General features: G+C 54.2%; 53 non-coding genes across 53 annotated transcripts; all 53 read left to right on the forward strand.

Annotated features, from left to right (window-relative positions):
* Nucleotides 1-224: 224 nt before the first annotated feature.
* LOC141260069 (U5 spliceosomal RNA) lies at nucleotides 225-340 on the forward strand. The gene has a single exon (XR_012318831.1). It is a non-coding gene; the product is annotated as a U5 spliceosomal RNA (small nuclear RNA).
* A 332-nt stretch (nucleotides 341-672) lies between these two features.
* Nucleotides 673-788, forward strand: LOC141259767 (U5 spliceosomal RNA). Its single transcript, XR_012318536.1, has one exon. It is a non-coding gene; the product is annotated as a U5 spliceosomal RNA (small nuclear RNA).
* Nucleotides 789-1,120: 332 nt separating this feature from the next.
* Nucleotides 1,121-1,236, forward strand: LOC141259861 (U5 spliceosomal RNA). The gene has a single exon (XR_012318629.1). It is a non-coding gene; the product is annotated as a U5 spliceosomal RNA (small nuclear RNA).
* Nucleotides 1,237-1,569: 333 nt separating this feature from the next.
* On the forward strand, nucleotides 1,570-1,685 carry LOC141260891 (U5 spliceosomal RNA). The gene has a single exon (XR_012319608.1). It is a non-coding gene; the product is annotated as a U5 spliceosomal RNA (small nuclear RNA).
* A 332-nt stretch (nucleotides 1,686-2,017) lies between these two features.
* LOC141261030 (U5 spliceosomal RNA) lies at nucleotides 2,018-2,133 on the forward strand. Its single transcript, XR_012319741.1, has one exon. It is a non-coding gene; the product is annotated as a U5 spliceosomal RNA (small nuclear RNA).
* Nucleotides 2,134-2,464: 331 nt separating this feature from the next.
* On the forward strand, nucleotides 2,465-2,580 carry LOC141260070 (U5 spliceosomal RNA). Its single transcript, XR_012318832.1, has one exon. It is a non-coding gene; the product is annotated as a U5 spliceosomal RNA (small nuclear RNA).
* A 332-nt stretch (nucleotides 2,581-2,912) lies between these two features.
* On the forward strand, nucleotides 2,913-3,028 carry LOC141259768 (U5 spliceosomal RNA). Its single transcript, XR_012318537.1, has one exon. It is a non-coding gene; the product is annotated as a U5 spliceosomal RNA (small nuclear RNA).
* Nucleotides 3,029-3,360: 332 nt separating this feature from the next.
* On the forward strand, nucleotides 3,361-3,476 carry LOC141259862 (U5 spliceosomal RNA). Its single transcript, XR_012318630.1, has one exon. It is a non-coding gene; the product is annotated as a U5 spliceosomal RNA (small nuclear RNA).
* A 333-nt stretch (nucleotides 3,477-3,809) lies between these two features.
* On the forward strand, nucleotides 3,810-3,925 carry LOC141260893 (U5 spliceosomal RNA). Its single transcript, XR_012319610.1, has one exon. It is a non-coding gene; the product is annotated as a U5 spliceosomal RNA (small nuclear RNA).
* Nucleotides 3,926-4,257: 332 nt separating this feature from the next.
* On the forward strand, nucleotides 4,258-4,373 carry LOC141260437 (U5 spliceosomal RNA). Its single transcript, XR_012319189.1, has one exon. It is a non-coding gene; the product is annotated as a U5 spliceosomal RNA (small nuclear RNA).
* A 332-nt stretch (nucleotides 4,374-4,705) lies between these two features.
* LOC141259863 (U5 spliceosomal RNA) lies at nucleotides 4,706-4,821 on the forward strand. Its single transcript, XR_012318631.1, has one exon. It is a non-coding gene; the product is annotated as a U5 spliceosomal RNA (small nuclear RNA).
* Nucleotides 4,822-5,154: 333 nt separating this feature from the next.
* On the forward strand, nucleotides 5,155-5,270 carry LOC141260894 (U5 spliceosomal RNA). Its single transcript, XR_012319611.1, has one exon. It is a non-coding gene; the product is annotated as a U5 spliceosomal RNA (small nuclear RNA).
* Nucleotides 5,271-5,602: 332 nt separating this feature from the next.
* LOC141260438 (U5 spliceosomal RNA) lies at nucleotides 5,603-5,718 on the forward strand. The gene has a single exon (XR_012319190.1). It is a non-coding gene; the product is annotated as a U5 spliceosomal RNA (small nuclear RNA).
* A 332-nt stretch (nucleotides 5,719-6,050) lies between these two features.
* Nucleotides 6,051-6,166, forward strand: LOC141260310 (U5 spliceosomal RNA). The gene has a single exon (XR_012319067.1). It is a non-coding gene; the product is annotated as a U5 spliceosomal RNA (small nuclear RNA).
* Nucleotides 6,167-6,498: 332 nt separating this feature from the next.
* Nucleotides 6,499-6,614, forward strand: LOC141259834 (U5 spliceosomal RNA). The gene has a single exon (XR_012318602.1). It is a non-coding gene; the product is annotated as a U5 spliceosomal RNA (small nuclear RNA).
* Nucleotides 6,615-6,946: 332 nt separating this feature from the next.
* On the forward strand, nucleotides 6,947-7,062 carry LOC141260895 (U5 spliceosomal RNA). Its single transcript, XR_012319612.1, has one exon. It is a non-coding gene; the product is annotated as a U5 spliceosomal RNA (small nuclear RNA).
* A 332-nt stretch (nucleotides 7,063-7,394) lies between these two features.
* LOC141260500 (U5 spliceosomal RNA) lies at nucleotides 7,395-7,510 on the forward strand. Its single transcript, XR_012319250.1, has one exon. It is a non-coding gene; the product is annotated as a U5 spliceosomal RNA (small nuclear RNA).
* A 332-nt stretch (nucleotides 7,511-7,842) lies between these two features.
* On the forward strand, nucleotides 7,843-7,958 carry LOC141259905 (U5 spliceosomal RNA). The gene has a single exon (XR_012318672.1). It is a non-coding gene; the product is annotated as a U5 spliceosomal RNA (small nuclear RNA).
* A 332-nt stretch (nucleotides 7,959-8,290) lies between these two features.
* On the forward strand, nucleotides 8,291-8,406 carry LOC141259736 (U5 spliceosomal RNA). The gene has a single exon (XR_012318506.1). It is a non-coding gene; the product is annotated as a U5 spliceosomal RNA (small nuclear RNA).
* Nucleotides 8,407-8,738: 332 nt separating this feature from the next.
* On the forward strand, nucleotides 8,739-8,854 carry LOC141260896 (U5 spliceosomal RNA). Its single transcript, XR_012319613.1, has one exon. It is a non-coding gene; the product is annotated as a U5 spliceosomal RNA (small nuclear RNA).
* A 332-nt stretch (nucleotides 8,855-9,186) lies between these two features.
* Nucleotides 9,187-9,302, forward strand: LOC141259906 (U5 spliceosomal RNA). Its single transcript, XR_012318673.1, has one exon. It is a non-coding gene; the product is annotated as a U5 spliceosomal RNA (small nuclear RNA).
* A 332-nt stretch (nucleotides 9,303-9,634) lies between these two features.
* On the forward strand, nucleotides 9,635-9,750 carry LOC141260379 (U5 spliceosomal RNA). Its single transcript, XR_012319135.1, has one exon. It is a non-coding gene; the product is annotated as a U5 spliceosomal RNA (small nuclear RNA).
* Nucleotides 9,751-10,082: 332 nt separating this feature from the next.
* On the forward strand, nucleotides 10,083-10,198 carry LOC141260897 (U5 spliceosomal RNA). The gene has a single exon (XR_012319614.1). It is a non-coding gene; the product is annotated as a U5 spliceosomal RNA (small nuclear RNA).
* A 332-nt stretch (nucleotides 10,199-10,530) lies between these two features.
* On the forward strand, nucleotides 10,531-10,646 carry LOC141259988 (U5 spliceosomal RNA). Its single transcript, XR_012318752.1, has one exon. It is a non-coding gene; the product is annotated as a U5 spliceosomal RNA (small nuclear RNA).
* A 332-nt stretch (nucleotides 10,647-10,978) lies between these two features.
* Nucleotides 10,979-11,094, forward strand: LOC141260898 (U5 spliceosomal RNA). The gene has a single exon (XR_012319615.1). It is a non-coding gene; the product is annotated as a U5 spliceosomal RNA (small nuclear RNA).
* A 332-nt stretch (nucleotides 11,095-11,426) lies between these two features.
* LOC141260503 (U5 spliceosomal RNA) lies at nucleotides 11,427-11,542 on the forward strand. The gene has a single exon (XR_012319252.1). It is a non-coding gene; the product is annotated as a U5 spliceosomal RNA (small nuclear RNA).
* A 332-nt stretch (nucleotides 11,543-11,874) lies between these two features.
* Nucleotides 11,875-11,990, forward strand: LOC141259907 (U5 spliceosomal RNA). The gene has a single exon (XR_012318674.1). It is a non-coding gene; the product is annotated as a U5 spliceosomal RNA (small nuclear RNA).
* A 332-nt stretch (nucleotides 11,991-12,322) lies between these two features.
* LOC141259737 (U5 spliceosomal RNA) lies at nucleotides 12,323-12,438 on the forward strand. The gene has a single exon (XR_012318507.1). It is a non-coding gene; the product is annotated as a U5 spliceosomal RNA (small nuclear RNA).
* Nucleotides 12,439-12,770: 332 nt separating this feature from the next.
* Nucleotides 12,771-12,886, forward strand: LOC141260899 (U5 spliceosomal RNA). The gene has a single exon (XR_012319616.1). It is a non-coding gene; the product is annotated as a U5 spliceosomal RNA (small nuclear RNA).
* Nucleotides 12,887-13,218: 332 nt separating this feature from the next.
* Nucleotides 13,219-13,334, forward strand: LOC141259990 (U5 spliceosomal RNA). Its single transcript, XR_012318753.1, has one exon. It is a non-coding gene; the product is annotated as a U5 spliceosomal RNA (small nuclear RNA).
* Nucleotides 13,335-13,666: 332 nt separating this feature from the next.
* LOC141260900 (U5 spliceosomal RNA) lies at nucleotides 13,667-13,782 on the forward strand. The gene has a single exon (XR_012319617.1). It is a non-coding gene; the product is annotated as a U5 spliceosomal RNA (small nuclear RNA).
* Nucleotides 13,783-14,113: 331 nt separating this feature from the next.
* Nucleotides 14,114-14,229, forward strand: LOC141261042 (U5 spliceosomal RNA). The gene has a single exon (XR_012319752.1). It is a non-coding gene; the product is annotated as a U5 spliceosomal RNA (small nuclear RNA).
* A 332-nt stretch (nucleotides 14,230-14,561) lies between these two features.
* On the forward strand, nucleotides 14,562-14,677 carry LOC141260901 (U5 spliceosomal RNA). The gene has a single exon (XR_012319618.1). It is a non-coding gene; the product is annotated as a U5 spliceosomal RNA (small nuclear RNA).
* A 332-nt stretch (nucleotides 14,678-15,009) lies between these two features.
* Nucleotides 15,010-15,125, forward strand: LOC141260902 (U5 spliceosomal RNA). The gene has a single exon (XR_012319619.1). It is a non-coding gene; the product is annotated as a U5 spliceosomal RNA (small nuclear RNA).
* A 332-nt stretch (nucleotides 15,126-15,457) lies between these two features.
* On the forward strand, nucleotides 15,458-15,573 carry LOC141259840 (U5 spliceosomal RNA). Its single transcript, XR_012318608.1, has one exon. It is a non-coding gene; the product is annotated as a U5 spliceosomal RNA (small nuclear RNA).
* A 332-nt stretch (nucleotides 15,574-15,905) lies between these two features.
* On the forward strand, nucleotides 15,906-16,021 carry LOC141261045 (U5 spliceosomal RNA). Its single transcript, XR_012319755.1, has one exon. It is a non-coding gene; the product is annotated as a U5 spliceosomal RNA (small nuclear RNA).
* Nucleotides 16,022-16,353: 332 nt separating this feature from the next.
* Nucleotides 16,354-16,469, forward strand: LOC141260904 (U5 spliceosomal RNA). Its single transcript, XR_012319621.1, has one exon. It is a non-coding gene; the product is annotated as a U5 spliceosomal RNA (small nuclear RNA).
* Nucleotides 16,470-16,801: 332 nt separating this feature from the next.
* Nucleotides 16,802-16,917, forward strand: LOC141259991 (U5 spliceosomal RNA). The gene has a single exon (XR_012318754.1). It is a non-coding gene; the product is annotated as a U5 spliceosomal RNA (small nuclear RNA).
* Nucleotides 16,918-17,249: 332 nt separating this feature from the next.
* On the forward strand, nucleotides 17,250-17,365 carry LOC141260906 (U5 spliceosomal RNA). The gene has a single exon (XR_012319622.1). It is a non-coding gene; the product is annotated as a U5 spliceosomal RNA (small nuclear RNA).
* Nucleotides 17,366-17,696: 331 nt separating this feature from the next.
* LOC141261053 (U5 spliceosomal RNA) lies at nucleotides 17,697-17,812 on the forward strand. The gene has a single exon (XR_012319763.1). It is a non-coding gene; the product is annotated as a U5 spliceosomal RNA (small nuclear RNA).
* A 332-nt stretch (nucleotides 17,813-18,144) lies between these two features.
* On the forward strand, nucleotides 18,145-18,260 carry LOC141260907 (U5 spliceosomal RNA). Its single transcript, XR_012319623.1, has one exon. It is a non-coding gene; the product is annotated as a U5 spliceosomal RNA (small nuclear RNA).
* Nucleotides 18,261-18,592: 332 nt separating this feature from the next.
* Nucleotides 18,593-18,708, forward strand: LOC141260908 (U5 spliceosomal RNA). The gene has a single exon (XR_012319624.1). It is a non-coding gene; the product is annotated as a U5 spliceosomal RNA (small nuclear RNA).
* A 332-nt stretch (nucleotides 18,709-19,040) lies between these two features.
* LOC141259841 (U5 spliceosomal RNA) lies at nucleotides 19,041-19,156 on the forward strand. The gene has a single exon (XR_012318609.1). It is a non-coding gene; the product is annotated as a U5 spliceosomal RNA (small nuclear RNA).
* A 332-nt stretch (nucleotides 19,157-19,488) lies between these two features.
* On the forward strand, nucleotides 19,489-19,604 carry LOC141261046 (U5 spliceosomal RNA). The gene has a single exon (XR_012319756.1). It is a non-coding gene; the product is annotated as a U5 spliceosomal RNA (small nuclear RNA).
* A 332-nt stretch (nucleotides 19,605-19,936) lies between these two features.
* LOC141260909 (U5 spliceosomal RNA) lies at nucleotides 19,937-20,052 on the forward strand. Its single transcript, XR_012319625.1, has one exon. It is a non-coding gene; the product is annotated as a U5 spliceosomal RNA (small nuclear RNA).
* A 332-nt stretch (nucleotides 20,053-20,384) lies between these two features.
* LOC141260910 (U5 spliceosomal RNA) lies at nucleotides 20,385-20,500 on the forward strand. Its single transcript, XR_012319626.1, has one exon. It is a non-coding gene; the product is annotated as a U5 spliceosomal RNA (small nuclear RNA).
* Nucleotides 20,501-20,832: 332 nt separating this feature from the next.
* On the forward strand, nucleotides 20,833-20,948 carry LOC141260911 (U5 spliceosomal RNA). Its single transcript, XR_012319627.1, has one exon. It is a non-coding gene; the product is annotated as a U5 spliceosomal RNA (small nuclear RNA).
* A 332-nt stretch (nucleotides 20,949-21,280) lies between these two features.
* On the forward strand, nucleotides 21,281-21,395 carry LOC141260331 (U5 spliceosomal RNA). The gene has a single exon (XR_012319088.1). It is a non-coding gene; the product is annotated as a U5 spliceosomal RNA (small nuclear RNA).
* Nucleotides 21,396-21,727: 332 nt separating this feature from the next.
* LOC141260516 (U5 spliceosomal RNA) lies at nucleotides 21,728-21,843 on the forward strand. The gene has a single exon (XR_012319265.1). It is a non-coding gene; the product is annotated as a U5 spliceosomal RNA (small nuclear RNA).
* A 332-nt stretch (nucleotides 21,844-22,175) lies between these two features.
* On the forward strand, nucleotides 22,176-22,291 carry LOC141260912 (U5 spliceosomal RNA). Its single transcript, XR_012319628.1, has one exon. It is a non-coding gene; the product is annotated as a U5 spliceosomal RNA (small nuclear RNA).
* A 332-nt stretch (nucleotides 22,292-22,623) lies between these two features.
* Nucleotides 22,624-22,739, forward strand: LOC141259811 (U5 spliceosomal RNA). The gene has a single exon (XR_012318579.1). It is a non-coding gene; the product is annotated as a U5 spliceosomal RNA (small nuclear RNA).
* Nucleotides 22,740-23,071: 332 nt separating this feature from the next.
* LOC141259984 (U5 spliceosomal RNA) lies at nucleotides 23,072-23,187 on the forward strand. Its single transcript, XR_012318748.1, has one exon. It is a non-coding gene; the product is annotated as a U5 spliceosomal RNA (small nuclear RNA).
* A 332-nt stretch (nucleotides 23,188-23,519) lies between these two features.
* Nucleotides 23,520-23,635, forward strand: LOC141260425 (U5 spliceosomal RNA). Its single transcript, XR_012319178.1, has one exon. It is a non-coding gene; the product is annotated as a U5 spliceosomal RNA (small nuclear RNA).
* Nucleotides 23,636-23,668: the final 33 nt, after the last annotated feature.

The following is a 23,668-nucleotide window of genomic DNA, read 5'->3' on the forward strand; positions in this document are numbered from 1 at the left end:
ACGGCCCCCTTCTGGGGAGCTGGAAGTGTAAGTGACGCTCTGGCAGCAGGATGGACCAGAACATGGAGCAGCCTATGGAAGATGATGGGCTGTCGCCCGGCTGGCTGTGTGTTGCCCTTTTTGTTTTTCCATCCCCAAAGGCCGCAGCCTCTTCTAGGTGGTCTCCCTGGGCCAAGGGAGGGCTGCGGCCATGGCGGTAGGTCGGGAGGAGGCCCTTGCCCAGTATACTCAGGCTTCTCTTCAGAACATAAAAATCTTTCGCCTTTTACTAAAGATTTCCGTGGAGAGGAGCAAAACTGAGTTTTGTGGCAATTTTTGCATGCTCCAGCTTGCTGGGGCTTCCTTCATTTGGTTGAACAACAGAATGAGTGGGGGGTGGGCTTTCAGTGAGAGACTGAATCCTGTGGTTGGTTGGGAGGTGGCCCTCATTTGATTATTGTGGCCATGGACGGCCCCCTTCTGGGGAGCTGGAAGTGTAAGTGACGCTTTGGCAGCAGGATGGACCAGAACATGGAGCAGCCTATGGAAGATGATGGGCTGTCGCCCGGCTGGCTGTGTGTTGCCCTTTTTGTTTTTCCATCCCCAAAGGCCGCAGCCTCTTCTAGGTGGGCTCCCTGGGCCAAGGGAGGGCTGCGGCCATGGCGGTAGGTCGGGAGGAGGCCCTTGCCCAGTATACTCTGGCTTCTCTTCAGAACGTAAAAATCTTTCGCCTTTTACTAAAGATTTCCGTGGAGAGGAGCAAAACTGAGTTTTGTGGCAATTTTTACATGCTCCAGCTTGCTGGGGCTTTCTTCATTTGGTTGAACAACAGAATGAGTGGGGGGTGGGCTTTCAGTGGGAGACTGAATCCTGTGGTTGGTTGGGAGGTGGCCCTCATTTGAATATTGTGGCCATGGACGGCCCCCTTCTGGGGAGCTGGAAGTGTAAGTGACGCTCTGGCAGCAGGATGGACCAGAACATGGAGCAGCCTATGGAAGATGATGGGCTGTCGCCCGGCTGGCTGTGTGTTGCCCTTTTTGTTTTTCCATCCCCAAAGGCCGCAGCCTCTTCTAGGTGGTCTCCCTGGGCCAAGGGAGGGCTGCGGCCATGGCGGTAGGTCGGGAGGAGGCCCTTGCCCAGTATACTCTAGCTTCTCTTCAGAACGTAAAAATCTTTCGCCTTTTACTAAAGATTTCCGTGGAGAGGAGCAAAACTGAGTTTTGTGGCAATTTTTGCATGCTCCAGCTTGCTGGGGCTTCCTTCATTTGGTTGAACAACAGAATGAGTGGGGGGTTGGGCTTTCAGTGGGAGACTGAATCCTGTGGTTGGTTGGGAGGTGGCCCTCATTTGAATATTGTGGCCATGGACGGCCCCCTTCTGGGGAGCTGGAAGTGTAAGTGACGCTCTGGCAGCAGGATGGACCAGAACATGGAGCAGCCTATGGAAGATGATGGGCTGTCGCCCGGCTGGCTGTGTGTTGCCCTTTTTGTTTTTCCATCCCCAAAGGCCGCAGCCTCTTCTAGGTGGTCTCCCTGAGCCAAGGGAGGGCTGCGGCCATGGCGGTAGGTCGGGAGGAGGCCCTTGCCCAGTATACTCTGGCTTCTCTTCAGAACGTAAAAATCTTTCGCCTTTTACTAAAGATTTCCGTGGAGAGGAGCAAAACTGAGTTTTGTGGCAATTTTTGCATGCTCCAGCTTGCTGGGGCTTCCTTCATTTGGTTGAACAACAGAATGAGTGGGGGGTGGGCTTTCAGTGGGAGACTGAATCCTGTGGTTGGTTGGGAGGTGGCCCTCATTTGAATATTGTGGCCATGGACGGCCCCCTTCTGGGGAGCTGGAAGTGTAAGTGACGCTCTGGCAGCAGGATGGACCAGAACATGGAGCAGCCTATGGAAGATGATGGGCTGTCGCCCGGCTGGCTGTGTGTTGCCCTTTTTGTTTTTCCATCCCCAAAGGCCGCATCCTCTTCTAGGTGGTCTCCCTGGGCCAAGGGAGGGCTGCGGCCATGGCGGTAGGTCGGGAGGAGGCCCTTGCCCAGTATACTCTGGCTTCTCTTCAGAACGTAAAAATCTTTCGCCTTTTACTAAAGATTTCCGTGGAGAGGAGCAAAATTGAGTTTTGTGGCAATTTTTGCATGCTCCAGCTTGCTGGGGCTTCCTTCATTTGGTTGAACAACAAATGAGTGGGGGGTGGGCTTTCAGTGGGAGACTGAATCCTGTGGTTGGTTGGGAGGTGGTCCTCATTTGAATATTGTGGCCATGGACGGCCCCCTTCTGGGGAGCTGGAAGTGTAAGTGACGCTCTGGCAGCAGGATGGACCAGAACATGGAGCAGCCTATGGAAGATGATGGGCTGTCGCCCGGCTGGCTGTGTGTTGCCCTTTTTGTTTTTCCATCCCCAAAGGCCGCAGCCTCTTCTAGGTGGTCTCCCTGGGCCAAGGGAGGGCTGCGGCCATGGCGGTAGGTCGGGAGGAGGCCCTTGCCCAGTATACTCAGGCTTCTCTTCAGAACATAAAAATCTTTCGCCTTTTACTAAAGATTTCCGTGGAGAGGAGCAAAACTGAGTTTTGTGGCAATTTTTGCATGCTCCAGCTTGCTGGGGCTTCCTTCATTTGGTTGAACAACAGAATGAGTGGGGGGTGGGCTTTCAGTGAGAGACTGAATCCTGTGGTTGGTTGGGAGGTGGCCCTCATTTGATTATTGTGGCCATGGACGGCCCCCTTCTGGGGAGCTGGAAGTGTAAGTGACGCTTTGGCAGCAGGATGGACCAGAACATGGAGCAGCCTATGGAAGATGATGGGCTGTCGCCCGGCTGGCTGTGTGTTGCCCTTTTTGTTTTTCCATCCCCAAAGGCCGCAGCCTCTTCTAGGTGGGCTCCCTGGGCCAAGGGAGGGCTGCGGCCATGGCGGTAGGTCGGGAGGAGGCCCTTGCCCAGTATACTCTGGCTTCTCTTCAGAACGTAAAAATCTTTCGCCTTTTACTAAAGATTTCCGTGGAGAGGAGCAAAACTGAGTTTTGTGGCAATTTTTACATGCTCCAGCTTGCTGGGGCTTTCTTCATTTGGTTGAACAACAGAATGAGTGGGGGGTGGGCTTTCAGTGGGAGACTGAATCCTGTGGTTGGTTGGGAGGTGGCCCTCATTTGAATATTGTGGCCATGGACGGCCCCCTTCTGGGGAGCTGGAAGTGTAAGTGACGCTCTGGCAGCAGGATGGACCAGAACATGGAGCAGCCTATGGAAGATGATGGGCTGTCGCCCGGCTGGCTGTGTGTTGCCCTTTTTGTTTTTCCATCCCCAAAGGCCGCAGCCTCTTCTAGGTGGTCTCCCTGGGCCAAGGGAGGGCTGCGGCCATGGCGGTAGGTCGGGAGGAGGCCCTTGCCCAGTATACTCTAGCTTCTCTTCAGAACGTAAAAATCTTTCGCCTTTTACTAAAGATTTCCGTGGAGAGGAGCAAAACTGAGTTTTGTGGCAATTTTTGCATGCTCCAGCTTGCTGGGGCTTCCTTCATTTGGTTGAACAACAGAATGAGTGGGGGGTTGGGCTTTCAGTGGGAGACTGAATCCTGTGGTTGGTTGGGAGGTGGCCCTCATTTGAATATTGTGGCCATGGACGGCCCCCTTCTGGGGAGCTGGAAGTGTAAGTGACGCTCTGGCAGCAGGATGGACCAGAACATGGAGCAGCCTATGGAAGATGATGGGCTGTCGCCCGGCTGGCTGTGTGTTGCCCTTTTTGTTTTTCCATCCCCAAAGGCCGCAGCCTCTTGTAGGTGGTCTCCCTGGGCCAAGGGAGGGCTGCGGCCATGGCGGTAGGTCGGGAGGAGGCCCTTGCCCAGTATACTCTGGCTTCTCTTCAGAACGTAAAAATCTTTCGCCTTTTACTAAAGATTTCCGTGGAGAGGAGCAAAACTGAGTTTTGTGGCAATTTTTGCATGCTCCAGCTTGCTGGGGCTTCCTTCATTTGGTTGAACAGCAGAATGAGTGGGGGGTGGGCTTTCAGTTGGAGACTGAATCCTGTGGTTGGTTGGGAGGTGGCCCTCATTTGAATATTGTGGCCATGGACGGCCCCCTTCTGGGGAGCTGGAAGTGTAAGTGACGCTCTGGCAGCAGGATGGACCAGAACATGGAGCAGCCTATGGAAGATGATGGGCTGTCGCCCGGCTGGCTGTGTGTTGCCCTTTTTGTTTTTCCATCCCCAAAGGCCGCAGCCTCTTCTAGGTGGTCTCCCTGGGCCAAGGGAGGGCTGCGGCCATGGCGGTAGGTCGGGAGGAGGCCCTTGCCCAGTATACTCTGGCTTCTCTTCAGAACGTAAAAATCTTTCGCTTTTTACTAAAGATTTCCGTGGAGAGGAGGAAAACTGAGTTTTGTGGCAATTTTTGCATGCTCCAGCTTGCTGGGGCTTCCTTCATTTGGTTGAACAACAGAATGAGTAGGGGGTGGGCTTTCAGTGGGAGACTGAATCCTGTGGTTGGTTGGGAGGTGGCCCTCATTTGAATATTGTGGCCATGGACGGCCCCCTTCTGGGGAGCTGGAAGTGTAAGTGACGCTCTGGCAGCAGGATGGACCAGAACATGGAGCAGCCTATGGAAGATGATGGGCTGTCGCCCGGCTGGCTGTGTGTTGCCCTTTTTGTTTTTCCATCCCCAAAGGCCGCAGCCTCTTCTAGGTGGTCTCCCTGGGCCAAGGGAGGGCTGCGGCCATGGCGGTAGGTCGGGAGGAGGCCCTTGCCCAGTATACTCTAGCTTCTCTTCAGAACGTAAAAATCTTTCGCCTTTTACTAAAGATTTCCGTGGAGAGGAGCAAAACTGAGTTTTGTGGCAATTTTTGCATGCTCCAGCTTGCTGGGGCTTCCTTCATTTGGTTGAACAACAGAATGAGTGGGGGGTTGGGCTTTCAGTGGGAGACTGAATCCTGTGGTTGGTTGGGAGGTGGCCCTCATTTGAATATTGTGGCCATGGACGGCCCCCTTCTGGGGAGCTGGAAGTGTAAGTGACGCTCTGGCAGCAGGATGGACCAGAACATGGAGCAGCCTATGGAAGATGATGGGCTGTCGCCCGGCTGGCTGTGTGTTGCCCTTTTTGTTTTTCCATCCCCAAAGGCCGCAGCCTCTTGTAGGTGGTCTCCCTGGGCCAAGGGAGGGCTGCGGCCATGGCGGTAGGTCGGGAGGAGGCCCTTGCCCAGTATACTCTGGCTTCTCTTCAGAACGTAAAAATCTTTCGCCTTTTACTAAAGATTTCCGTGGAGAGGAGCAAAACTGAGTTTTGTGGCAATTTTTGCATGCTCCAGCTTGCTGGGGCTTCCTTCATTTGGTTGAACAGCAGAATGAGTGGGGGGTGGGCTTTCAGTTGGAGACTGAATCCTGTGGTTGGTTGGGAGGTGGCCCTCATTTGAATATTGTGGCCATGGACGGCCCCCTTCTGGGGAGCTGGAAGTGTAAGTGACGCTCTGGCAGCAGGATGGACCAGAACATGGAGCAGCCTATGGAAGATGATGGGCTGTCGCCCGGCTGGCTGTGTGTTGCCCTTTTTGTTTTTCCATCCCCAAAGGCCGCAGCCTCTTCTAGGTGGTCTCCCTGGGCCAAGGGAGGGCTGCGGCCATGGCGGTAGGTCGGGAGGAGGCCCTTGCCCAGTATACTCTGGCTTCTCTTCAGAACGTAAAAATCTTTCGCTTTTTACTAAAGATTTCCGTGGAGAGGAGGAAAACTGAGTTTTGTGGCAATTTTTGCATGCTCCAGCTTGCTGGGGCTTCCTTCATTTGGTTGAACAACAGAATGAGTAGGGGGTGGGCTTTCAGTGGGAGACTGAATCCTGTGGTTGGTTGGGAGGTGGCCCTCATTTGAATATTGTGGCCATGGACGGCCCCCTTCTGGGGAGCTGGAAGTGTAAGTGACGCTCTGGCAGCAGGATGGACCAGAACATGGAGCAGCCTATGGAAGATGATGGGCTGTCGCCCGGCTGGCTGTGTGTTGCCCTTTTTGTTTTTCCATCCCCAAAGGCCGCAGCCTCTTCTAGGTGGTCTCCCTGGGCCAAGGGAGGGCTGCGGCCATGGCGGTAGGTCGGGAGGAGGTCCTTGCCCAGTATACTCTGGCTTCTCTTCAGAACGTAAAATTTTTTCGCCTTTTACTAAAGATTTCCGTGGAGAGGAGCAAAACTGAGTTTTGTGGCAATTTTTGCATGCTCCAGCTTGCTGGGGCTTCCTTCATTTGGTTGAACAACAGAATGAGTGGGGGGTGGGCTTTCAGTGGGAGACTGAATCCTGTGGTTGGTTGGGAGGTGGCCCTCATTTGAATATTGTGGCCATGGACGGCCCCCTTCTGGGGAGCTGGAAGTGTAAGTGACGCTCTGGCAGCAGGATGAACCAGAACATGGAGCAGCCTATGGAAGATGATGGGCTGTCGCCCGGCTGGCTGTGTGTTGCCCTTTTTGTTTTTCCATCCCCAAAGGCCGCAGCCTCTTCTAGGTGGTCTCCCTGGGCCAAGGGAGGGCTGCGGCCATGGCGGTAGGTCGGGAGGAGGCCCTTGCCCAGTATACTCTGGCTTCTCTTCAGAACATAAAAATCTTTCGCCTTTTACTAAAGATTTCCGTGGAGAGGAGCAAAACTGAGTTTTGTGGCAATTTTTGCATGCTCCAGCTTTCTGGGGCTTCCTTCCTTTGGTTGAACAACAGAATGAGTGGGGGGTGGGTTTTCAGTGGGAGACTGAATCCTGTGGTTGGTTGGGAGGTGGCCCTCATTTGAATATTGTGGCCATGGACGGCCCCCTTCTGGGGAGCTGGAAGTGTAAGTGACGCTCTGGCAGCAGGATGGACCAGAACATGGAGCAGCCTATGGAAGATGATGGGCTGTCGCCCGGCTGGCTGTGTGTTGCCCTTTTTGTTTTTCCATCCCCAAAGGCCGCAGCCTCTTCTAGGTGGTCTCCCTGGGCCAAGGGAGGGCTGCGGCCATGGCGGTAGGTCGGGAGGAGGCCCTTGCCCAGTATACTCTGGCTTCTCTTCAGAACGTAAAAATCTTTCGCCTTTTACTAAAGATTTCCGTGGAGAGGAGCAAAACTGAGTTTTGTGGCAATTTTTGCATGCTCCAGCTTGCTGGGGCTTCCTTCATTTGGTTGAACAACAGAATGAGTGGGGGGTGGGCTTTCAGTGGGAGACTGAATCCTGTGGTTGGTTGGGAGGTGGCCCTCATTTGAATATTGTGGCCATGGACGGCTCCCTTCTGGGGAGCTGGAAGTTTAAGTGACGCTCTGGCAGCAGGATGGACCAGAACATGGAGCAGCCTATGGAAGATGATGGGCTGTCGCCCGGCTGGCTGTGTGTTGCCCTTTTTGTTTTTCCATCCCCAAAGGCCGCAGCCTCTTCTAGGTGGTCTCCCTGGGCCAAGGGAGGGCTGCGGCCATGGCGGTAGGTCGGGAGGAGGCCCTTGCCCAGTATACTCTGGCTTCTCTTCAGAACGTAAAAACCTTTCGCATTTTACTAAAGATTTCCGTGGAGAGGAGCAAAACTGAGTTTTGTGGCAATTTTTGCATGCTCCAGCTTGCTGGGGTTTCCTTCATTTGGTTGAACAACAGAATGAGTGGGGGGTGGGCTTTCAGTGGGAGACTGAATCCTGTGGTTGGTTGGGAGGTGGCCCTCATTTGAATATTGTGGCCATGGACGGCCCTCTTCTGGGGAGCTGGAAGTGTAAGTGACGCTCTGGCAGCAGGATGGACCAGAACATGGAGCAGCCTATGGAAGATGATGGGCTGTCGCCCGGCTGGCTGTGTGTTGCCCTTTTTGTTTTTCCATCCCCAAAGGCCGCAGCCTCTTCTAGGTGGTCTCCCTGGGCCAAGGGAGGGCTGCGGCCGTGGCGGTAGGTCGGGAGGAGGCCCTTGCCCAGTATACTCTGGCTTCTCTTCAGAACGTTAAAATCTTTCGCCTTTTACTAAAGATTTCCGTGGAGAGGAGCAAAACTGAGTTTTGTGGCAATTTTTGCATGCTCCAGCTTGCTGGGGCTTCCTTCATTTGGTTGAACAACAGAATGAGTGGGGGGTGGGCTTTCAGTGGGAGACTGAATCCTGTGGTTGGTTGGGAGGTGGCCCTCATTTGAATATTGTGGCCATGGACGGCCCCCTTCTGGGGAGCTGGAAGTGTAAGTGACGCTCTGGCAGCAGGATGGACCAGAACATGGAGCAGCCTATGGAAGATGATGGGCTGTCGCCCGGCTGGCTGTGTGTTGCCCTTTTTGTTTTTCCATCCCCAAAGGCCGCAGCCTCTTCTAGGTGGTCTCCCTGGGCCAAGGGAGGGCTGCGGCCATGGCGGTAGGTCGGGAGGAGGCCCTTGCCCAGTATACTCTGGCTTCTTTTCAGAACGTAAAAATCTTTCGCCTTTTACTAAAGATTTCCGTGGAGAGGAGCAAAACTGAGTTTTGTGGCAATTTTTGCATGCCTCAGCTTGCTGGGGCTTCCTTCATTTGGTTGAACAACAGAATGAGTGGGGGGTGGGCTTTCAGTGGGAGACTGAATCCTGTGGTTGGGTGGGAGGTGGCCCTCATTTGAATATTGTGGCCATGGACGGCCCCCTTCTGGGGAGCTGGAAGTGTAAGTGACGCTCTGGCAGCAGGATGGACCAGAACATGGAGCAGCCTATGGAAGATGATGGGCTGTCGCCCGGCTGGCTGTGTGTTGCCCTTTTTGTTTTTCCATCCCCAAAGGCCGCAGCCTCTTCTAGGTGGGCTCCCTGGGCCAAGGGAGGGCTGCGGCCATGGCGGTAGGTCGGGAGGAGGCCCTTGCCCAGTATACTCTGGCTTCTCTTCAGAACGTAAAAATCTTTCGCCTTTTACTAAAGATTTCCGTGGAGAGGAGCAAAACTGAGTTTTGTGGCAATTTTTGCATGCTCCAGCTTGCTGGGGCTTCCTTCATTTGGTTAAACAACAGAATGAGTGGGGGGTGGGCTTTCAGTGGGAGACTGAATCCTGTGGTTGGTTGGGAGGTGGCCCTCATTTGAATATTGTGGCCATGGACGGCCCCCTTCTGGGGAGCTGGAAGTGTAAGTGACGCTCTGGCAGCAGGATGGACCAGAACATGGAGCAGCCTATGGAAGATGATGGGCTGTCGCCCGGCTGGCTGTGTGTTGCCCTTTTTGTTTTTCCATCCCCAAAGGCCGCAGCCTCTTCTAGGTGGTCTCCCTGGGCCAAGGGAGGGCTGCGGCCGTGGCGGTAGGTCGGGAGGAGGCCCTTGCCCAGTATACTCTGGCTTCTCTTCAGAACGTTAAAATCTTTCGCCTTTTACTAAAGATTTCCGTGGAGAGGAGCAAAACTGAGTTTTGTGGCAATTTTTGCATGCTCCAGCTTGCTGGGGCTTCCTTCATTTGGTTGAACAACAGAATGAGTGGGGGGTGGGCTTTCAGTGGGAGACTGAATCCTGTGGTTGGTTGGGAGGTGGCCCTCATTTGAATATTGTGGCCATGGACGGCCCCCTTCTGGGGAGCTGGAAGTGTAAGTGACGCTCTGGCAGCAGGATGGACCAGAACATGGAGCAGCCTATGGAAGATGATGGGCTGTCGCCCGGCTGGCTGTGTGTTGCCCTTTTTGTTTTTCCATCCCCAAAGGCCGCAGCCTCTTCTAGGTGGTCTCCCTGGGCCAAGGGAGGGCTGCGGCCATGGCGGTAGGTCGGGAGGAGGCCCTTGCCCAGTATACTCTGGCTTATTTTCAGAACGTAAAAATCTTTCGCCTTTTACTAAAGATTTCCGTGGAGAGGAGCAAAACTGAGTTTTGTGGCAATTTTTGCATGCCTCAGCTTGCTGGGGCTTCCTTCATTTGGTTGAACAACAGAATGAGTGGGGGGTGGGCTTTCAGTGGGAGACTGAATCCTGTGGTTGGTTGGGAGGTGGCCCTCATTTGAATATTGTGGCCATGGACGGCCCCCTTCTGGGGAGCTGGAAGTGTAAGTGACGCTCTGGCAGCAGGATGGACCAGAACATGGAGCAGCCTATGGAAGATGATGGGCTGTCGCCCGGCTGTCTGTGTGTTGCCCTTTTTGTTTTTCCATCCCCAAAGGCCGCAGCCTCTTCTAGGTGGGCTCCCTGGGCCAAGGGAGGGCTGCGGCCATGGCGGTAGGTCGGGAGGAGGCCCTTGCCCAGTATACTCTGGCTTCTCTTCAGAACGTAAAAATCTTTCGCCTTTTACTAAAGATTTCCGTGGAGAGGAGCAAAACTGAGTTTTGTGGCAATTTTTGCATGCTCCAGCTTGCTGGGGCTTCCTTCATTTGGTTAAACAACAGAATGAGTGGGGGGTGGGCTTTCAGTGGGAGACTGAATCCTGTGGTTGGTTGGGAGGTGGCCCTCATTTGAATATTGTGGCCATGGACGGCCCCCTTCTGGGGAGCTGGAAGTGTAAGTGACGCTCTGGCAGCAGGATGGACCAGAACATGGAGCAGCCTATGGAAGATGATGGGCTGTCGCCCGGCTGGCTGTGTGTTGCCCTTTTTGTTTTTCCATCCCCAAAGGCCGCAGCCTCTTCTAGGTGGGCTCCCTGGGCCAAGGGAGGGCTGCGGCCATGGCGGTAGGTCGGGAGGAGGCCCTTGCCCAGTATACTCTGGCTTCTCTTCAGAACGTAAAAATCTTTCGCCTTTTACTAAAGATTTCCGTGGAGAGGAGCAAAACTGAGTTTTGTGGCAATGTTTGCATGCTCCAGCTTGCTGGGGCTTCCTTCATTTGGTTGAACAACAGAATGAGTGGGGGGTGGGCTTTCAGTGGGAGACTGAATCCTGTGGTTGGTTGGGAGGTGGCCCTCATTTGAATATTGTGGCCATGGACGGCCCCCTTCTGGGGAGCTGGAAGTGTAAGTGACGCTCTGGCAGCAGGATGGACCAGAACATGGAGCAGCCTATGGAAGATGATGGGCTGTCGCCCGGCTGGCTGTGTGTTGCCCTTTTTGTTTTTCCATCCCCAAAGGCTGCAGCCTCTTCTAGGTGGTCTCCCTGGGCCAAGGGAGGGCTGCGGCCATGGCGGTAGGTCGGGAGGAGGCCCTTGCCCAGTATACTCTGGCTTCTCTTCAGAACGTAAAAATCTTTCGCCTTTTACTAAAGATTTCCGTGGAGAGGAGCAAAACTGAGTTTTGTGGCAATTTTTGCATGCTCCAGCTTGCTGGGGCTTCCTTCATTTGGTTGAACAACAGAATGAGTGGGGGGTGGGCTTTCAGTGGGAGACTGAATCCTGTGGTTGGTTGGGAGGTGGCCCTCATTTGAATATTGTGGCCATGGACGGCTCCCTTCTGGGGAGCTGGAAGTTTAAGTGACGCTCTGGCAGCAGGATGGACCAGAACATGGAGCAGCCTATGGAAGATGATGGGCTGTCGCCCGGCTGGCTGTGTGTTGCCCTTTTTGTTTTTCCATCCCCAAAGGCCGCAGCCTCTTCTAGGTGGTCTCCCTGGGCCAAGGGAGGGCTGCGGCCATGGCGGTAGGTCGGGAGGAGGCCCTTGCCCAGTATACTCTGGCTTCTCTTCAGAACGTAAAAACCTTTCGCATTTTACTAAAGATTTCCGTGGAGAGGAGCAAAACTGAGTTTTGTGGCAATTTTTGCATGCTCCAGCTTGCTGGGGTTTCCTTCATTTGGTTGAACAACAGAATGAGTGGGGGGTGGGCTTTCAGTGGGAGACTGAATCCTGTGGTTGGTTGGGAGGTGGCCCTCATTTGAATATTGTGGCCATGGACGGCCCTCTTCTGGGGAGCTGGAAGTGTAAGTGACGCTCTGGCAGCAGGATGGACCAGAACATGGAGCAGCCTATGGAAGATGATGGGCTGTCGCCCGGCTGGCTGTGTGTTGCCCTTTTTGTTTTTCCATCCCCAAAGGCCGCAGCCTCTTCTAGGTGGTCTCCCTGGGCCAAGGGAGGGCTGCGGCCGTGGCGGTAGGTCGGGAGGAGGCCCTTGCCCAGTATACTCTGGCTTCTCTTCAGAACGTTAAAATCTTTCGCCTTTTACTAAAGATTTCCGTGGAGAGGAGCAAAACTGAGTTTTGTGGCAATTTTTGCATGCTCCAGCTTGCTGGGGCTTCCTTCATTTGGTTGAACAACAGAATGAGTGGGGGGTGGGCTTTCAGTGGGAGACTGAATCCTGTGGTTGGTTGGGAGGTGGCCCTCATTTGAATATTGTGGCCATGGACGGCCCCCTTCTGGGGAGCTGGAAGTGTAAGTGACGCTCTGGCAGCAGGATGGACCAGAACATGGAGCAGCCTATGGAAGATGATGGGCTGTCGCCCGGCTGGCTGTGTGTTGCCCTTTTTGTTTTTCCATCCCCAAAGGCCGCAGCCTCTTCTAGGTGGTCTCCCTGGGCCAAGGGAGGGCTGCGGCCATGGCGGTAGGTCGGGAGGAGGCCCTTGCCCAGTATACTCTGGCTTCTTTTCAGAACGTAAAAATCTTTCGCCTTTTACTAAAGATTTCCGTGGAGAGGAGCAAAACTGAGTTTTGTGGCAATTTTTGCATGCCTCAGCTTGCTGGGGCTTCCTTCATTTGGTTGAACAACAGAATGAGTGGGGGGTGGGCTTTCAGTGGGAGACTGAATCCTGTGGTTGGTTGGGAGGTGGCCCTCATTTGAATATTGTGGCCATGGACGGCCCCCTTCTGGGGAGCTGGAAGTGTAAGTGACGCTCTGGCAGCAGGATGGACCAGAACATGGAGCAGCCTATGGAAGATGATGGGCTGTCGCCCGGCTGGCTGTGTGTGGCCCTTTTTGTTTTTCCATCCCCAAAGGCCGCAGCCTCTTCTAGGTGGGCTCCCTGGGCCAAGGGAGGGCTGCGGCCATGGCGGTAGGTCGGGAGGAGGCCCTTGCCCAGTATACTCTGGCTTCTCTTCAGAACGTAAAAATCTTTCGCCTTTTACTAAAGATTTCCGTGGAGAGGAGCAAAACTGAGTTTTGTGGCAATTTTTGCATGCTCCAGCTTGCTGGGGCTTCCTTCATTTGGTTAAACAACAGAATGAGTGGGGGGTGGGCTTTCAGTGGGAGACTGAATCCTGTGGTTGGTTGGGAGGTGGCCCTCATTTGAATATTGTGGCCATGGACGGCCCCCTTCTGGGGAGCTGGAAGTGTAAGTGACGCTCTGGCAGCAGGATGGACCAGAACATGGAGCAGCCTATGGAAGATGATGGGCTGTCGCCCGGCTGGCTGTGTGTTGCCCTTTTTGTTTTTCCATCCCCAAAGGCCGCAGCCTCTTCTAGGTGGGCTCCCTGGGCCAAGGGAGGGCTGCGGCCATGGCGGTAGGTCGGGAGGAGGCCCTTGCCCAGTATACTCTGGCTTCTCTTCAGAACGTAAAAATCTTTCGCCTTTTACTAAAGATTTCCGTGGAGAGGAGCAAAACTGAGTTTTGTGGCAATGTTTGCATGCTCCAGCTTGCTGGGGCTTCCTTCATTTGGTTGAACAACAGAATGAGTGGGGGGTGGGCTTTCAGTGGGAGACTGAATCCTGTGGTTGGTTGGGAGGTGGCCCTCATTTGAATATTGTGGCCATGGACGGCCCCCTTCTGGGGAGCTGGAAGTGTAAGTGACGCTCTGGCAGCAGGATGGACCAGAACATGGAGCAGCCTATGGAAGATGATGGGCTGTCGCCCGGCTGGCTGTGTGTTGCCCTTTTTGTTTTTCCATCCCCAAAGGCTGCAGCCTCTTCTAGGTGGTCTCCCTGGGCCAAGGGAGGGCTGCGGCCATGGCGGTAGGTCGGGAGGAGGCCCTTGCCCAGTATACTCTGGCTTCTCTTCAGAACGTAAAAATCTTTCGCCTTTTACTAAAGATTTCCGTGGAGAGGAGCAAAACTGAGTTTTGTGGCAATTTTTGCATGCTCCAGCTTGCTGGGGCTTCCTTCATTTGGTTGAACAACAGAATGAGTTGGGGTGGGCTTTCAGTGGGAGACTGAATCCTGTGGTTGGTTGGGAGGTGGCCCTCATTTGAATATTGTGGCCATGGACGGCCCCCTTCTGGGGAGCTGGAAGTGTAAGTGACGCTCTGGCAGCAGGATGGACCAGAACATGGAGCAGCCTATGGAAGATGATGGGCTGTCGCCCGGCTGGCTGTGTGTTGCCCTTTTTGTTTTTCCATCCCCAAAGGCCGCAGCCTCTTCTAGTTGGTCTCCCTGGGCCAAGGGAGGGCTGCGGCCATGGCGGTAGGTCGGGAGGAGGCCCTTGCCCAGTATACTCTGGCTTCTCTTCAGAACGTAAAAATCTTTCGCCTTTTACTAAAGATTTCCGTGGAGAGGAGCAAAATTGAGTTTTGTGGCAATTTTTGCATGCTCCAGCTTGCTGGGGCTTCCTGCATTTGGTTGAACAACAGAATGAGTGGGGGGTGGGCTTTCAGTGGGAGACTGAATCCTGTGGTTGGTTGGGAGGTGGCCCTCATTTGAATATTGTGGCCATGGACGGCCCCCTTCTGGGGAGCTGGAAGTGTAAGTGACTCTCTGGCAGCAGGATGGACCAGAACATGGAGCAGCCTATGGAAGATGATGGGCTGTCGCCCGGCTGGCTGTGTGTTGCCCTTTTTGTTTTTCCATCCCCAAAGGCCGCAGCCTCTTCTAGGTGGTCTCCCTGGGCCAAGGGAGGGCTGCGGCCATGGCGGTAGGTCGGGAGGAGGCCCTTGCCCAGTATACTCTGGCTTCTCTTCAGAACGTAAAAATCTTTCGCCTTTTACTAAAGATTTCCGTGGAGAGGAGCAAAACTGAGTTTTGTGGCAATTTTTGCATGCTCCAGCTTGCTGGGGCTTCCTTCATTTGGTTGAACAACAGAATGAGTGGGGGGTGGGCTTTCAGTGGGAGACTGAATCCTGTGGTTGGTTGGGAGGTGGCCCTCATTTGAATATTGTGGCCATGGACGGCCCCCTTCTGGGGAGCTGGAAGTGTAAGTGACGCTCTGGCAGCAGGATGGACCAGAACATGGAGCAGCCTATGGAAGATGATGGGCTGTCGCCCGGCTGGCTGTGTGTTGCCCTTTTTGTTTTTCCATCCCCAAAGGCCGCAGCCTCTTCTAGGTGGTCTCCCTGGGCCAAGGGAGGGCTGCGGCCATGGCGGTAGGTCGGGAGGAGGCCCTTGCCCAGTATACTCTGGCTTCTCTTCAGAACGTAAAAATCTTTCGCCTTTTACTAAAGATTTCCGTGGAGAGGAGCAAAACTGAGTTTTGTGGCAATTTTTGCATGCTCCAGCTTGCTGGGGCTTCCTTCATTTGGTTGAACAACAGAATGAGTGGGGGGTGGGCTTTCAGTGGGAGACTGAATCCTGTGGTTGGTTGGGAGGTGGCCCTCATTTGAATATTGTGGCCATGGACGGCCCCCTTCTGGGGAGCTGGAAGTGTAAGTGACGCTCTGGCAGCAGGATGGACCAGAACATGGAGCAGCCTATGGAAGATGATGGGCTGTCGCCCGGCTGGCTGTGTGTTGCCCTTTTTGTTTTTCCATCCCCAAAGGCCGCAGCCTCTTCTAGGTGGTCTCCCTGGGCCAAGGGAGGGCTGCGGCCATGGCGGTAGGTCGGAAGGAGGCCCTTGCCCAGTATACTCTGGCTTTTCTTCAGAACGTAAAAATCTTTCGCCTTTTACTAAAGATTTCCGTGGAGAGGAGCAAAACTGAGTTTTGTGGCAATTTTTGCATGCTCCAGCTTGCTGGGGCTTCCTTCATTTGGTTGAACAGCAGAATGAGTGGGGGGTGGGCTTTCAGTGGGAGACTGAATCCTGTGGTTGGTTGGGAGGTGGCCCTCATTTGAATATTGTGGCCATGGACGGCCCCCTTCTGGGGAGCTGGAAGTGTAAGTGACGCTCTGGCAGCAGGATGGACCAGAACATGGAGCAGCCTATGGAAGATGATGGGCTGTCGCCCGGCTGGCTGTGTGTTGCCCTTTTTGTTTTTCCATCCCCAAAGGCCGCAGCCTCTTCTAGTTGGTCTCCCTGGGCCAAGGGAGGGCTGTGGCCATGGCGGAAGGTCGGGAGGAGGCCCTTGCCCAGTATACTCTGGCTTCTCTTCAGAACGTAAAAATCTTTCGCCTTTTACTAAAGATTTCCGTGGAGAGGAGCAAAACTGAGTATTGTGGCAATTTTTGCATGCTCCAGCTTGCTGGGGCTTCCTTCATTTGGTTGAACAACAGAATGAGTGGGGGGTGGGCTTTCAGTGGGAGACTGAATCCTGTGGTTGGTTGGGAGGTGGCCCTCATTTGAATATTGTGGCCATGGACGGCCCCCTTCTGGGGAGCTGGAAGTGTAAGTGACGCTCTGGCAGCAGGATGGACCAGAACATGGAGCAGCCTATGGAAGATGATGGGCTGTCGCCCGGCTGGCTGTGTGTGGCCCTTTTTGTTTTTCCATCCCCAAAGGCCGCAGCCTCTTCTAGGTGGGCTCCCTGGGCCAAGGGAGGGCTGCGGCCATGGCGGTAGGTCGGGAGGAGGCCCTTGCCCAGTATACTCTGGCTTCTCTTCAGAACGTAAAAATCTTTCGCCTTTTACTAAAGATTTCCGTGGAGAGGAGCAAAACTGAGTTTTGTGGCAATTTTTGCATGCTCCAGCTTGCTGGGGCTTCCTTCATTTGGTTAAACAACAGAATGAGTGGGGGGTGGGCTTTCAGTGGGAGACTGAATCCTGTGGTTGGTTGGGAGGTGGCCCTCATTTGAATATTGTGGCCATGGACGGCCCCCTTCTGGGGAGCTGGAAGTGTAAGTGACGCTCTGGCAGCAGGATGGACCAGAACATGGAGCAGCCTATGGAAGATGATGGGCTGTCGCCCGGCTGGCTGTGTGTTGCCCTTTTTGTTTTTCCATCCCCAAAGGCCGCAGCCTCTTCTAGGTGGGCTCCCTGGGCCAAGGGAGGGCTGCGGCCATGGCGGTAGGTCGGGAGGAGGCCCTTGCCCAGTATACTCTGGCTTCTCTTCAGAACGTAAAAATCTTTCGCCTTTTACTAAAGATTTCCGTGGAGAGGAGCAAAACTGAGTTTTGTGGCAATGTTTGCATGCTCCAGCTTGCTGGGGCTTCCTTCATTTGGTTGAACAACAGAATGAGTGGGGGGTGGGCTTTCAGTGGGAGACTGAATCCTGTGGTTGGTTGGGAGGTGGCCCTCATTTGAATATTGTGGCCATGGACGGCCCCCTTCTGGGGAGCTGGAAGTGTAAGTGACGCTCTGGCAGCAGGATGGACCAGAACATGGAGCAGCCTATGGAAGATGATGGGCTGTCGCCCGGCTGGCTGTGTGTTGCCCTTTTTGTTTTTCCATCCCCAAAGGCTGCAGCCTCTTCTAGGTGGTCTCCCTGGGCCAAGGGAGGGCTGCGGCCATGGCGGTAGGTCGGGAGGAGGCCCTTGCCCAGTATACTCTGGCTTCTCTTCAGAACGTAAAAATCTTTCGCCTTTTACTAAAGATTTCCGTGGAGAGGAGCAAAACTGAGTTTTGTGGCAATTTTTGCATGCTCCAGCTTGCTGGGGCTTCCTTCATTTGGTTGAACAACAGAATGAGTTGGGGTGGGCTTTCAGTGGGAGACTGAATCCTGTGGTTGGTTGGGAGGTGGCCCTCATTTGAATATTGTGGCCATGGACGGCCCCCTTCTGGGGAGCTGGAAGTGTAAGTGACGCTCTGGCAGCAGGATGGACCAGAACATGGAGCAGCCTATGGAAGATGATGGGCTGTCGCCCGGCTGGCTGTGTGTTGCCCTTTTTGTTTTTCCATCCCCAAAGGCCGCAGCCTCTTCTAGTTGGTCTCCCTGGGCCAAGGGAGGGCTGCGGCCATGGCGGTAGGTCGGGAGGAGGCCCTTGCCCAGTATACTCTGGCTTCTCTTCAGAACGTAAAAATCTTTCGCCTTTTACTAAAGATTTCCGTGGAGAGGAGCAAAATTGAGTTTTGTGGCAATTTTTGCATGCTCCAGCTTGCTGGGGCTTCCTGCATTTGGTTGAACAACAGAATGAGTGGGGGGTGGGCTTTCAGTGGGAGACTGAATCCTGTGGTTGGTTGGGAGGTGGCCCTCATTTGAATATTGTGGCCATGGACGGCCCCCTTCTGGGGAGCTGGAAGTGTAAGTGACTCTCTGGCAGCAGGATGGACCAGAACATGGAGCAGCCTATGGAAGATGATGGGCTGTCGCCCGGCTGGCTGTGTGTTGCCCTTTTTGTTTTTCCATCCCCAAAGGCCGCAGCCTCTTCTAGGTGGTCTCCCTGGGCCAAGGGAGGGCTGCGGCCATGGCGGTAGGTCGGGAGGAGGCCCTTGCCCAGTATACTCTGGCTTCTCTTCAGAACGTAAAAATCTTTCGCCTTTTACTAAAGATTTCCGTGGAGAGGAGCAAAACTGAGTTTTGTGGCAATTTTTGCATGCTCCAGCTTGCTGGGGCTTCCTTCATTTGGTTGAACAACAGAATGAGTGGGGGGTGGGCTTTCAGTGGGAGACTGAATCCTGTGGTTGGTTGGGAGGTGGCCCTCATTTGAATATTGTGGCCATGGACGGCCCCCTTCTGGGGAGCTGGAAGTGTAAGTGACGCTCTGGCAGCAGGATGGACCAGAACATGGAGCAGCCTATGGAAGATGATGGGCTGTCGCCCGGCTGGCTGTGTGTTGCCCTTTTTGTTTTTCCATCCCCAAAGGCCGCAGCCTCTTCTAGGTGGTCTCCCTGGGCCAAGGGAGGGCTGCGGCCATGGCGGTAGGTCGGGAGGAGGCCCTTGCCCAGTATACTCTGGCTTCTCTTCAGAACGTAAAAATCTTTCGCCTTTTACTAAAGATTTCCGTGGAGAGGAGCAAAACTGAGTTTTGTGGCAATTTTTGCATGCTCCAGCTTGCTGGGGCTTCCTTCATTTGGTTGAACAACAGAATGAGTGGGGGGTGGGCTTTCAGTGGGAGACTGAATCCTGTGGTTGGTTGGGAGGTGGCCCTCATTTGAATATTGTGGCCATGGACGGCCCCCTTCTGGGGAGCTGGAAGTGTAAGTGACGCTCTGGCAGCAGGATGGACCAGAACATGGAGCAGCCTATGGAAGATGATGGGCTGTCGCCCGGCTGGCTGTGTGTTGCCCTTTTTGTTTTTCCATCCCCAAAGGCCGCAGCCTCTTCTAGGTGGTCTCCCTGGGCCAAGGGAGGGCTGCGGCCATGGCGGTAGGTCGGAAGGAGGCCCTTGCCCAGTATACTCTGGCTTTTCTTCAGAACGTAAAAATCTTTCGCCTTTTACTAAAGATTTCCGTGGAGAGGAGCAAAACTGAGTTTTGTGGCAATTTTTGCATGCTCCAGCTTGCTGGGGCTTCCTTCATTTGGTTGAACAGCAGAATGAGTGGGGGGTGGGCTTTCAGTGGGAGACTGAATCCTGTGGTTGGTTGGGAGGTGGCCCTCATTTGAATATTGTGGCCATGGACGGCCCCCTTCTGGGGAGCTGGAAGTGTAAGTGACGCTCTGGCAGCAGGATGGACCAGAACATGGAGCAGCCTATGGAAGATGATGGGCTGTCGCCCGGCTGGCTGTGTGTTGCCCTTTTTGTTTTTCCATCCCCAAAGGCCGCAGCCTCTTCTAGTTGGTCTCCCTGGGCCAAGGGAGGGCTGTGGCCATGGCGGAAGGTCGGGAGGAGGCCCTTGCCCAGTATACTCTGGCTTCTCTTCAGAACGTAAAAATCTTTCGCCTTTTACTAAAGATTTCCGTGGAGAGGAGCAAAACTGAGTATTGTGGCAATTTTTGCATGCTCCAGCTTGCTGGGGCTTCCTTCATTTGGTTGAACAACAGAATGAGTGGGGGGTGGGCTTTCAGTGGGAGACTGAATCCTGTGGTTGGTTGGGAGGTGGCCCTCATTTGAATATTGTGGCCATGGACGGCCCCCTTCTGGGGAGCTGGAAGTGTAAGTGACGCTCTGGCAGCAGGATGGACCAGAACATGGAGCAGCCTATGGAAGATGATGGGCTGTCGCCCGGCTGGCTGTGTGTTGCCCTTTTTGTTTTTCCATCCCCAAAGGCCGCAGCCTCTTCTAGGTGGTCTCCCTGAGCCAAGGGAGGGCTGCGGCCATGGCGGTAGGTCGGGAGGAGGCCCTTGCCCAGTATACTCTGGCTTCTCTTCAGAACGTAAAAATCTTTCGCCTTTTACTAAAGATTTCCGTGGAGAGGAGCAAAACTGAGTTTTGTGGCAATTTTTGCATGCTCCAGCTTGCTGGGGCTTCCTTCATTTGGTTGAACAACAGAATGAGTGGGGGGTGGGCTTTCAGTGGGAGACTGAATCCTGTGGTTGGTTGGGAGGTGGTCCTCATTTGAATATTGTGGCCATGGACGGCCCCCTTCTGGGGAGCTGGAAGTGTAAGTGACGCTCTGGCAGCAGGATGGACCAGAACATGGAGGAGCCTATGGAAGATGATGGGCTGTCGCCCGGCTGGCTGTGTGTTGCCCTTTTTGTTTTTCCATCCCCAAAGGCCGCAGCCTCTTCTAGGTGGTCTCCCTGGGCCAAGGGAGGGCTGCGGCCATGGCGGTAGGTCGGGAGGAGGCCCTTGCCCAGTATACTCTGGCTTCTCTTCAGAACGTAAAAATCTTTCGCCTTTTACTAAAGATTTCCGTGGAGAGGAGCAAAACTGAGTTTTGTGGCAATTTTTGCATGCTCCAGCTTGCTGGGGCTTCCTTCATTTGGTTGAACAACAGAATGAGTGGGGGGTGGGCTTTCAGTGGGAGACTGAATCCTGTGGTTGGTTGGGAGGTGGCCCTCATTTGAATATTGTGGCCATGTACGGCCCCCTTCTGGGGAGCTGGAAGTGTAAGTGACGCTCTGGCAGCAGGATGGACCAGAACATGGAGCAGCCTATGGAAGATGATGGGCTGTCGCCCGGCTGGCTGTGTGTTGCCCTTTTTGTTTTTCCATCCCCAAAGGCCGCAGCCTCTTCTAGGTGGTCTCCCTGGGCCAAGGGAGGGCTGCGGCCATGGCGGTAGGTCGGGAGGAGGCCCTTGCCCAGTATACTCTGGCTTCTCTTCAGAACGTAAAAATCTTTCGCCTTTTACTAAAGATTTCCGTGGAGAGGAGCAAAACTGAGTTTTGTGGCAATTTTTGCATGCTCCAGCTTGCTGGGGCTTCCTTCATTTGGTTGAACAACAGAATGAGTGGGGGGTGGGCTTTCAGTGGGAGACTGAATCCTGTGGTTGGTTGGGAGGTGGCCCTCATTTGAATATTGTGGCCATGGACGGCCCCCTTCTGGGGAGCTGGAAGTGTAAGTGACGCTCTGGCAGCAGGATGGACCAGAACATGGAGCAGCCTATGGAAGATGATGGGCTGTCGCCCGGCTGGCTGTGTGTTGCCCTTTTTGTTTTTCCATCCCCAAAGGCCGCAGCCTCTTCTAGGTGGTCTCCCTGGGCCAAGGGAGGGCTGCGGCCATGACGGTAGGTCGGGAGGAGGCCCTTGCCCAGTATGCTCTGCTTCTCTTCAGAACGTAAAAATCTTTCGCCTTTTACTAAAGATTTCCGTGGAGAGGAGCAAAACTGAGTTTTGTGGCAATTTTTGCATGCTCCAGCTTGCTGGGGCTGCCTTCATTTGGTTGAACAACAGAATGAGTGAGGGGTGGGCTTTCAGTGGGAGACTGAATCCTGTGGTTGGTTGGGAGGTGGCTCTCATTTGAATATTGTGGCCATGGACGGCCCCCTTCTGGGGAGCTGGAAGTGTAAGTGACGCTCTGGCAGCAGGATGGACCAGAACATGGAGCAGCCTATGGAAAATGATGGGCTGTCGCCCGGCTGGCTGTGTGTTGCCCTTTTTGTTTTTCCATCCCCAAAGGCCGCAGCCTCTTCTAGGTGGTCTCCCTGGGCCAAGGGAGGGCTGCGGCCATGGCGGTAGGTCGGGAGAAGGCCCTTGCCCAGTATACTCTGGCTTCTCTTCAGAACGTAAAAATCTTTCGCCTTTTATTAAAGATTTCTGTGGAGCGGAGCAAAACTGAGTTTTGTGGTAATTTTTGCATGCTCCAGCTTGCTGGGGCTTCCTTCATTTGGTTGAACAACAGAATGAGTGGGGGGTGGGCTTTCAGTGGGAGACTGAATCCTGTGGTTGGTTGGGAGGTGGCCCTCATTTGAATATTGTGGCCATGAACGGCCCCCTTCTGGGGAGCTGGAAGTGTAAGTGACGCTCTGGCAGCAGGATGGACCAGAACATGGAGCAGCCTATGGAAGATGATGGGCTGTCGCCCGGCTGGCTGTGTGTTGCCCTTTTTGTTTTTCCATCCCCAAAGGCCGCAGCCTCTTCTAGGTGGTCTCCCTGGGCCAAGGGAGGGCTGCGGCCATGGCGGTAGGTCGGGAGGAGGCCCTTGCCCAGTATACTCTGGCTTCTCTTCAGAACGTAAAAATCTTTCGCCTTTTACTAAAGATTTCCGTGGAGAGGAGCAAAACTGAGTTTTGTGGCAATTTTTGCATGCTCCAGCTTGCTGGGGCTTCCTTCATTTGGTTGAACAACAGAATGAGTGGGGGGTGGGCTTTCAGTGGGAGACTGAATCCTGTGGTTGGTTGGGAGGTGGCCCTCATTTGAATTTTGTGGCCATGGACGGCCCCCTTCTGGGGAGCTGGAAGTGTAAGTGACGCTCTGGCAGCAGGATGGACCAGAACATGGAGCAGCCTATGGAAGATGATGGGCTGTCGCCCGGCTGGCTGTGTGTTGCCCTTTTTGTTTTTCCATCCCCAAAGGCCGCAGCCTCTTCTAGGTGGTCTCCCTGGGCCAAGGGAGGGCTGCGGCCATGGCGGTAGGTCGGGAGGAGGCCCTTGCCCAGTATACTCTGGCTTCTCTTCAGAATGTAAAAATCTTTCGCCTTTTACTAAAGATTTCCGTGGAGAGGAGCAAAACTGAGTTTTGTGGCAATTTTTGCATGCTCCAGCTTGCTGGGGCTTCCTTCATTTGGTTGAACAACAGAATGAGTGGGGGGTGGGCTTTCAGTGGGAGACTGAATCCTGTGGTTGGTTGGGAGGTGGCCCTCATTTGAATATTGTGGCCATGGACGGCCCCCTTCTGGGGAGCTGGAAGTGTAAGTGACGCTCTGGCAGCAGGATGGACCAGAACATGGAGCAGCCTATGGAAGATGATGGGCTGTCGCCCGGCTGGCTGTGTGTTGCCCTTTTTGTTTTTCCATCCCCAAAGGCCGCAGCCTCTTCTAGGTGGTCTCCCTGGGCCAAGGGAGGGCTGCGGCCATGGCGGTAGGTCGGGAGGAGGCCCTTGCCCAGTATACTCTGTCTTCTCTTCAGAACGTAAAAATCTTTCGCCTTTTACTAAAGATTTCCGTGGAGAGGAGCAAAACTGAGTTTTGTGGCAATTTTTGCATGCTCCAGCTTGCTGGGGCTTCCTTCATTTGGTTGAACAACAGAATGAGTGGGGGGTGGGCTTTCAGTGGGAGACTGAATCCTGTGGTTGGTTGGGAGGTGGCCCTCATTTGAATATTGTGGCCATGGACGGCCCCCTTCTGGGGAGCTGGAAGTGTAAGTGACGCTCTGGCAGCAGGATGGACCAGAACATGGAGCAGCCTATGGAAGATGATGGGCTGTCGCCCGGCTGGCTGTGTGTTGCCCTTTTTGTTTTTCCATCCCCAAAGGCCGCAGCCTCTTCTAGGTGGTCTCCCTGGGCCAAGGGAGGGCTGCGGCCATGGCGGTAGGTCGGGAGGAGGCCCTTGCCCAGTATACTCTGGCTTCTCTTCAGAACGTAAAAATCTTTCGCCTTTTATTAAAGATTTCCGTGGAGAGGAGAAAAACTGAGTTTTGTGGCAATTTTTGCATGCTCCAGCTTGCTGGGGCTTCCTTCATTTGGTTGAACAACAGAATGAGTGGG

The sequence above is a fragment of the Phyllobates terribilis genome, unplaced genomic scaffold, assembly GCF_046119375.1.
Source record: "Phyllobates terribilis strain yellow unplaced genomic scaffold, ASM4611937v1 Scaffold_3__8_contigs__length_932513732, whole genome shotgun sequence".
NCBI lineage: Eukaryota > Metazoa > Chordata > Amphibia > Anura > Dendrobatidae > Phyllobates > Phyllobates terribilis.